This window comes from Castor canadensis, chromosome 13 (assembly GCF_047511655.1).
Source record: "Castor canadensis chromosome 13, mCasCan1.hap1v2, whole genome shotgun sequence".
NCBI lineage: Eukaryota > Metazoa > Chordata > Mammalia > Rodentia > Castoridae > Castor > Castor canadensis.
This window is the reverse complement of record NC_133398.1, coordinates 48,998,372-49,008,022: the sequence shown is the minus strand read 5'-3', so window position 1 is coordinate 49,008,022 and position 9,651 is coordinate 48,998,372. Positions and strand designations below refer to the sequence as shown.

Sequence of the window (9,651 nt, the reverse complement as noted above, 5' to 3'; positions counted from 1 at the left end):
TCACCTATCTCTAGACACAACAGTAGTTGAGTTAGAACCTGCTTTGTTTTCATCTGATGGATTTGATATGGTAATGATGCCAGATATATTGATGAGTCTTCCTATTGAAGGAGACTCTTTATAGCAACTATCAGAACTTACTACAGTGGTTTTCAAACTCTTGGAAGCCATATGTTCCTGGGGAAGCACATCTTGGTCTAAGGTGGTTTAAGACAAGGAAGAGGAAGAGGAAGAAAAAGAGATGAGAGCGTGGTGTAAGAGGCTATTATTCTCTTACACCTTTTCAATAGGAGAAGCTCTTAAAGCTTAGACATGAGTTTGCCATGGAAGTTCTTTCAATAAGGTGCTCCTATGCAAGAAAATGTTTTTAAAACTATTAATGCATACAGATGTCATCATCACTTACATTTTGTGCTGAAATCTCAGAATTTATGTATCATTTGTGTAGATCTAGGGACCCTGGAGATCATAGAGAATTCAACCTGAAGATTTGGATGAAAAGGGGAGATCTTACAAGATTATTCTTTGTGAGAATGTACAAAGCCTTTTAAAATTTTTAATTAGTAGATACATTGATGACCTATAAAAATTTTTAATTTGAGCAGTCAATAGAAAACCCTGTGTACATTAGTAGATGACTTTGGTTAATGAAATCAATATTATTTAAAGGAAACAACAGCTGTAAGTATAAATTTAAAAGTATAATGCTGAATTTTGAGCCTGAGATTACAATCATTCACTCAATTTGCTAATATTTAAAGAAAAAATTTTTGGTAGTACTGGGTTTGAACTCAGGGCCTCATGCTTGCTAAGCAGGATCTCTACCACTTGAACCATTCCACCAGCCCTTATGATCACTTTTAAGTTCCCTGAGGGGTGCACCATTCCTAGAGGTACTGCAATACCAGGTCAATGCATGGAGTGGACAGAGCAAACTCCTATTCCACCTGCTTTTTCCAAAAAACCATTTAATATATTGTCTTGGATGGAGAACATATTAGATATTATACTAGTAAGAACAGATACTACATTTGATCTTAGCCAAAAAGCTGAGAAAGTATCTCTGAAGGAATATTTATTAAGCACTTATTGTGGAACAAGGTGCCACTCCACACTAAATGTATATATATATATGGGACTGCAAATACACAGCTCTTAACTTCACAGAATTTGGGTTGTGTAGGGAAAGAGGGAAGTAAATTGCAAAGTGGGTAAGACAGACATGAAATAGGCAGTTGTTACAATAACTAGATATGCCATTGGTATCAGCCTCATAATCCAGAAGTAAATACCGAGAAGCCTTCAAAGATCTTATAGCACAAGTCTTAAGAGATGCACCTCTTAGCAATAAAGGCCAGCACCTCAGAGACAAAATTAATGGGACTTATAGCCCTGGATTTTTCTCCATTATCCATAGTAACCCTGCCTTCACTTGAAATTACATTCTCTACCTTTTCCCCCCTGCTCAGCCACTAAATTAATTCATTATATGCAGTTAAATACATAAATTAACTAATATGAAAAAAGTTCAAAGTTATGTTCAGTCCTTCCTCATAAGCTATCAGGAAGTTTACCCTGGCCACAATTTACCTAACGAGATTGTCTTTCAGGCTTTTTTTTTTCCATTCCATCTATTTCTCAACCTTTCCTTTTTATCCTACATTACTTGATTTTGACCTTACTCTTCCTTAATTTTTTTAAGCAATGCAAATTACATAGTTTTAGAAAGCAGAATCATCCAAATCAATAATATTATTAAGGAAACACAAAAAAGTAGAAAATAAGAATCTGGTACATAGTATTTAATCACCAAGCATATTTTCTTTTTTCTCAGAAATTATGAGTTTTAATTTTGCCATGAAGGGAGGGGAGAAAAATATGTAAGTAAATTTACTTAGACAAAACTGTCTTCTGATTATTAAAAAACAATAAGCCAAATTTCATTAACGAAAAAAATTAATGCCACAATATTTTTGCTCTTTTCCTTTTGCCCCAAGTAGAGATAGGAAGATGTGTGCATAGGGAACATATATTGTTAATAACAGTCTGTAATTTTTCACTCAAAAATTGTAAAACTTTTTAAACACTACTTTTAGTAGCTCTACCATGTTATGTCTTATGTATTCCTCTACCATAAGCTAATTCTGTTGCTTTAATCATTGAAAATTATTAACCCTATGTACAAGGATCTACTTGAATTTTGTCTGAATCTAGTTTAATTTCCTTTGGAATTCTTAGATGAAATTTCCTTTTACATATCATTATCCTCTCTCCATAGGCCTTGAGACTGATTCTCATTTGTTAAGATCTAAAGTCCACTTTTCTCAGATGTAACTGACAAATGGAGAGGGACACAGTGCTACCATTGTCATTGTCATTTGGAATCTTACATTTCTATTAGCAAACCTCTAGATTGCACCAGCACTAGCTCTTACAACAGCATATTGCTGAATCATGTTTAGCATGTCAGTATCTCTCAATACACAGAGGCCTTTTTCATGTGTGTCACACCATGTCAGCTCCATTGATTGAATGCATTCTTTATCTAGAGAACTGGAAAGTCTGGGGATTGTTCGGGGATGGGTGATTTTAATGTTTTCAGTTTTGTACTGTTGTAGCATTTCTGTCCTTATTTAACACCCTACTTAAGAAGTACCAGGGTGTTACCAACTCATTCATTCATTTTTTCTTAATAAAATGTTGCCATTTCATAAATATTTATTTTCCTTCCAACATGTACCAATAACTTTTATCTGTTCTAGGCTAAAACTGGGGAAAAACATAATCAACTATGCTAAAGACTTTTGAGGTTTTATAGAAAGCTAGGTCAAACAAGCATTTTTAATAATTAAGCATAAGCCTAGGGGCTTGATTAAAGGTAAGCCAGCTCCCTTGCAAACATGAGCCCACCAAAATAAATAAAATAAGGTATAAAAATATAGAAAATAGCAAACAGTGTGCTTTGGAGAGTATAAAAACAGAATAGTAGAAAAAATAAAATTGATGATCAAATATTACATCTTCTTGTAGCTAATAAAACCAGAAAAATTCCATTTTGAAACAAGAACTAAAATATTTCTCAAGTCTATAAGGCCTATTAGAAACCACACAGGACCAAAATCATGAGACTAATGACAGTCAGTGACAAAATATAATAGATTCACACTGTTCATAAATAGACAATGTAATGTTTTAAAGACCCATAATTAGAACAGTAAATACAATGTGAAACTTTGTTCTCATTGATTTACAGAATGTAAATCCTGCCTTAATTTTCATGGTGGGAAGCATCTGGTTTGAACACCTAACTTCACCATACACATGCATTTCATATTTTTTCAGAATTTAATTCTTCTGATTGCTTTAACTAGGAAGTTAGATATGATGGCATTATGATTAAAATCTATGGTACAATGGGGATGGACTGCCCAGATTTCATCACAAAGAAGATCTTGTTGCCTAACTGCAGGGGGGCAATCATCAGGCAGCCTTCACCTTTCTGCTTCTTTGGGTCTGCTTCAGCTGCAAAGACCACTTAGCTCAAAGCAAGCCCTTTCTAAGCAGCCTGCCTTCAGTGGCAGAGTCAGATGAGGGTACACAGTTATTTCAGCCAAATGGGAGATGTTCTTCAGAGATCTTTTTGAGGTTGGTTGAGGCTTTATGAAGACTGCATTTTAGATAGAGTTCTTCTTCCTCCCCAATCCTGCTTCTTCTCATGTGCTTCAGAAGTATTGATTCCTTGTAAGTAATCTTGTATCCAAACTTCATCTCAGCTGTATTTCCAGAGAACTCAGACTTGGATAGTGATTAGCACAAATTTTAAATAAACTCCTTAGCATGACACAACAGGTCATGTCTAAGGTGGTTGTGGAATCCCATACTATAGAAACAATTCCTAAAATATCTAAAAGACCTCTCTAAGAAAATACCCATTGAGAAGATATCAAAGAAGATGTATCAGAAATCAACCAAATAGCTTTCTGAATCTTATATAAGCTTGCATAGTGAGATGAAATAAATAATCCCCAATTCAATAAGATAGTATATATAAAGCACTAATTTGAGTGCCTGAACACAGAAGGCTATTTTAGTCTCAATAAATAAATTCCTGGTTACAATCCCTGCCTGCAGTCACTACTCAGGATACAAAGATAAATGTCAAGCACTTCAAGAAGGAAGGAATACATAGGTAGGAAGCAAGACTAAAAGAATTATGTGTTCCCAGTGTATATTAGTTAAAGCTGAATAGCACAGAAATGTAAAGAAGAGTTTCTTGTCCCCTGAGGTTTTACTTTTTTATGCTTAGAGGTAAAAGACAGAACTATCCAGCATAAGTCAAGAAAGGATATCAAGAACAATACACATACCATCTCTGCAGATTTCTAAAAACAAACTTCACAATCTCTTCAAGTTGACAATTCTTTTTCCCACTGAATTCGTTCTCCTCAAACAGGAGCACATTATAAACTAATCACTTAAATAAAATCCCTCTAGAGACTTGCTGACACAGGAGAGAATTTGTGTATATTTTCAAACTGTTCTTTTTTATTTCTGAAAGGGACAAGATAATGGATCAGCATTGTGTCTTAGCAAAGAAGTTTAAATCCATTCACAGGCACAAACAATTTTGAATGCCTGATCAAGATGAAACATGAGAGTGCTTTGAGAATCCGTAGACAGACAAAGATTTCAAATATATAGCCTACTATCCAGTACTAACTATTTTAACTATTTTAAATTGTGAGGCAAAGTACAAAATGGAAATTGTGGAGGTACCATTGTTCAGAAATAGTTATGAATTATAAGATGTCAATAGCACCGCATTAAATCAAGAACAGAGCCCTTTAAATATAGGGTCCTATGCAGCTACACAGACCACAGACTGTGAAGTGGCATTGCCACTCTACTTCCCACTCAATTGTGGAGAAACAAGTCTATTTATCTGTACACAGTAACCAACACAGACCAGTCAGTCACAAATATGTGCTAAATAAATAAACAAATATATGGACATATTGACTATAATTTATATCTAACCCAATACACCCAACTTACTAGAGAAAGGAAGTGTCTCTAGATAGAATCACAATAATATCTGAATTATCCACAATTCTTTAGGCATTGCTGGTATTTTTCAGATTTTCCTAGCTCCAGTCTGTCTGCTGACTGGTCTTGCTTTCCTGACTCAGAATAGATCACAAAATTTCATATATATATATATATATATATATATATATATATACACACACACACACACACACACACACACACACACACACACACATTCATTATGTAGGGCTAGACCAGAACTCCAGAATAGTTTATATTTTGTTTGACATGTTAAAGTACATATACTACCATAAAATAGAAACATTAACAAACTAAAATTGGGATAATACAGATGGACATATGACATAAGACCAGAAAAAAATGTAACAAACTAATATACATACTTTGTTCTGAGATTTTTAGAAAACAAAATGAATTGGTACATGATTAGTTAAAGGCTAGTTGTTATTTATAGGAACAAACTTGTAATATATGTATTGAATAAACAGGATCTGTAGATTTGTTTATAAGCAACATGTTTCAGTTTTTGTTTGTGTGTTTTCTGTGGGGCAAGTTCTTTCTGAATAGAATTTGGATAAGTTTCACTAATTTTGAAACACTACCATATGGTAAAAGGTCCTCAAGTCAGTAATGTAAATATCTAATCTAGTGATTAAATGCCTAAAGGAATCAACATGTCAAACTTTCTTAGAGTCATAGCTACAACCCTCATGAATCCATATAAGCCATAAGCCAACCCCAAGTAGGGGAAAGAGAGCATAGTTGGCTTCTGCTATCTTTCTCCACCTTGGGTTGTCATTGTTGCTGTTTTTCTATTTTTAATCATGCAAATCCTTTACTCTTATATACAGTATGAGAGATCATCATCTTTTTCTTCTTTTTTTTTTTTTTTTTTTTAGTGGTATCAGAGTTTGATCTCAGGGCTTCTACCAATTGAGCTATTCTGCCAGGAAATAAGTTCTTTTCTTTGGTGTTACGTGGGTTTGAACTCAGGACGTTGTGGTTGCTAGGCAGATGCTCTACCACTTGAGACACACCTCCAATCCAGAAGTCATGTTCTTGATCCTGAGCTCTACTCATGTGAGCTTTATTGCAGTCTTGGCCTCTCACATAAGAAACAGAAATCATTCTGATCAAGAAGAAAAAAACCCTTTCAAACTGACTCTCCTTTAACCTCACTAGGGGTGAAATACCAAGCACCTTGAGATTCTTTGCCAAAATTTTGCCAGCACTGATTCATGGACTGTATTGTGCTTTCCCCTAAAGCTTTCCCTTTGGAAAGAGGGCTTCTTTGTTTAGTATGCATACACTTTATCTTGGAGGTATAGCCAAGGATCAGTTGTTCATGGCAGAGTCTATGAAACTTGAACATCTGGCCTAAAGACTTTATATTTATGTCTGTGAGACTTTCCGTGCTGTTAAAGGAAATTGACTTTAGAGGAGAAAGGAGAAGGCTCTCCAAGGATTCAGGAGACTAACAGAGGGCTTTCTATTTTCTGCTGATTTCTAGCATTACACTAAAAGAATCTCCAGAATTCTAAATTCAAATCTATCTTTTGAGATATTTATGAAGGCATCAGAGAAGAAAATATAACACAATTACTTTAAATCACACTACTTTAATTAATAATTATACCTTGGTATAGATATTGCTTGGATCTCTCAACTATTAGAAATGAGTCTGGCTTCAGGATCAGTTGAGGCAGGGATGCTAGAGAAAGGGGGAAAAGAAAGAGTTCTTACTTGGCTAAAACTGAAATTTTGTGTCAGGTTCTTTGAGTCTCATCGGTGATTCAAAATGACACATTTTCTTCTGGGGCATTTTGTGGATTCTTAGAAACCTTGCATCACTGTGGGAAATGAGAGACAAATTACTGGTAGTAATTATGATAGCATAATAATTCTTCCATTTGAAAAATACTTGGGTTACTTGGATCTTCTAGATCATCTTCTTTGCCAATCTTTAACACTTTCATTTTCACCCTTTCAGTTTTTTGTTTCTCTTTTTGACAGTACTGGGTTTTATTTTTTGTTTTTAAATAAATACTCTTTTTTTTCTTTGGCAGAACTGGGGTTTGAACTCAGGGCCTCATGTTTGCTATGCAGGCACTCTACTTCTTGAGCTATAACCCCCAGGTCAGTTACTAGGGTTTGAACTCAAGTCTTGTAAGGCAGGTGCTCTACTGCTTGAGCTATCACCTTCATTCTCTGGCATATGGTGTACATCTGGTCTACAGTCAATCTTCATATATATATGTTTGCTCTATCACTGGTCTAGTAAGTTCGTATCTCTGCCATACCACATCAGAATGTTTAGCCTGCCAGTCTCTTCTCCTTCAAACTTCCTCAGCTGAATAAAACTCCAATTGGCCTTTGCCTCCATATTTCAGGGAAAATATAGTAATTTCTTCCAGAGGTATCCTTAATAATTTTCCTCTTTTGAATCAAGATGAAAGGAGAAGCCCACTATGCTATGGGTTCTCATACAATCAACTCTTTCCAAAGAATCATCTTTTAAAATACTAACCTCTTTATGTCTTAGATGTGATGAGAAGGTGAAGAATACATTTTATACAAAAATTTTATACAAACTTAATTTTTAAGTCATTCATAGTGGTCTTGTACTTCAAATTAGTATATGAAATATCTTGTCTGAGGGCCTCATTTGATTCTGAGAATGAAATAATTGTACTTTAACATTCATTTACAAATGAATATACTTTATTTTTAGGAGAAACAATGCTTTTTCTGATATTCAGATCTAAAGACATAACATAGGTCTTTATATGAGGGATCTTACAGTAACAGTACATAATAATAATTAATAATAACAGATAAAATTTAATGAAGTACAAATTACAAAAGTACAAGTCAGATGAAATTTTGAGAAGACTAAATATGAAGCCTAGTGTGTAAAACTTAGGGGTATTTTGATCAGGGATGGTTCTGAGAATTCAGGAAACACCTAAAAATTCTTTGCAAATTTTGGGTATTATCATCCATATGTATTTTTCTAAGGAAAAGGTCCATTGGTTATTATTAATCTCAAGATAATCACACCAAAATGAATAGACACATTCATTGAACGTGATGAGATCAGCATTGGAAATAGAAGTTCCACCAAATGAAACGGTTATCAGTAGAAATGATCAAAATATCAATGAATGTCAGAATTTGTCAGTAATGAATTCTTGATATTTCTAAAATGAGTCTTTATGTTTGACTTGCTTATGAAAGTTATTAAAACTTGGAATGCTCAGCTGCTCAGTAACCCCTAGATTAGAATTGTAGTATCTCATTTTCTAGTTGATTTTTGCTAGATTAACAAGTTTGAGAGCTACTCTTTTAGATGCCTGGTCCTCAATTGTGTAGAGTGGGTAAAGAAAAGCAACACAATTCTTGAAACACTTAGTGAGCTTCAGAAAAACTGTGCTTATCAGTTCCTTTTCACCCACACAAGATGAAACTTGTACTTCAAGGCAATTGGTTAGTGGACAATAATAAGTATTCAAATCAAATAATATAGGGATGTAAGTTAAGGCAATGAGAAAAGGAACATTGTTATTGACTATAGGTACTAACATCTTGTAATTTTATAACATCCCAATATATAGCTCTAATACTAGAGATAATAGGTTACAACTGCATACATATTGACCATGAAACCTCTTATGTCCATAAATTTGAAGCCACATTTTTGAAAGGCATACAAATTATGAAATCCTAAAACTTGTCCATTGTGAAATGCCTACTTAAGGATATTTTTAATATTAATTTCCATCCTTAAACATTAACTACACAAATCTTTGCTACTTTATGCATTCATGACAATCTATTTCAATATTTCTAGGTATATTACATGTTTTTTATAAAATTAATCTTTCATGCATTCAGAAATTCACTCCCATAGAGACATTTGGGAATTTTCTTACTAACAATTATCAGTGTTTCTACTCAGAGATAATAATAGGTATAGTATAATTAGCATGCATATATTTAAAGTCTAAAATGGTGCAGTCAGAATAGCACTGGTAATTCCCTCTCCTTTGACTTCAATAACATTTTTATTCATTTCTCCTACCTTATGTCAAATTGAAACTCTTCTCTTTCAACAACATTATGTCTGTCAGTCATTGGAGGCTTATTCATGATTTGCAAAGCATACAGAATTCCCCTTGAACTAGATACTTCAAGATTTTACTTTATATGTCATGGAAATCCATGTGATAATTTCAAGCTATGCAGATCTTAACTACAAGTACAAGTTGGATTCATTCAGATGTATCATCTTTAACAATGCTATAGAATCATGATGTTTGCTTTCTTCTTGTTTTATCACATTGGAAAATATACTTTAAATTGGTGATTAGAGCAACTGTAAAAATTCTCACTGGGGGAGCAATTAAATTGTCATCAGAAATAGAGGGCTAGCCAGATGAAAATTCATATTAATAGGAGAAAATTTCTAGAAGTTCAATAGGTGGGCATACGTGCATATGAACATGTCATTATGATTTAAGTTCTGAAGTTGTATCAGAGTGTTTGGTTCTTTGTCAGCCATGCTTACTCTCTGCAAACCTA

General features: G+C 34.0%; 1 non-coding gene across 1 annotated transcript; it reads right to left on the bottom strand.

Moving 5' to 3' along the window:
- Positions 1-871: 871 nt before the first annotated feature.
- LOC141415858 (U2 spliceosomal RNA) lies at positions 872-1,061 on the bottom strand. Its single transcript, XR_012440814.1, has one exon. It is a non-coding gene; the product is annotated as a U2 spliceosomal RNA (small nuclear RNA).
- Between the last annotated feature and the right edge of the window lie 8,590 nt (positions 1,062-9,651).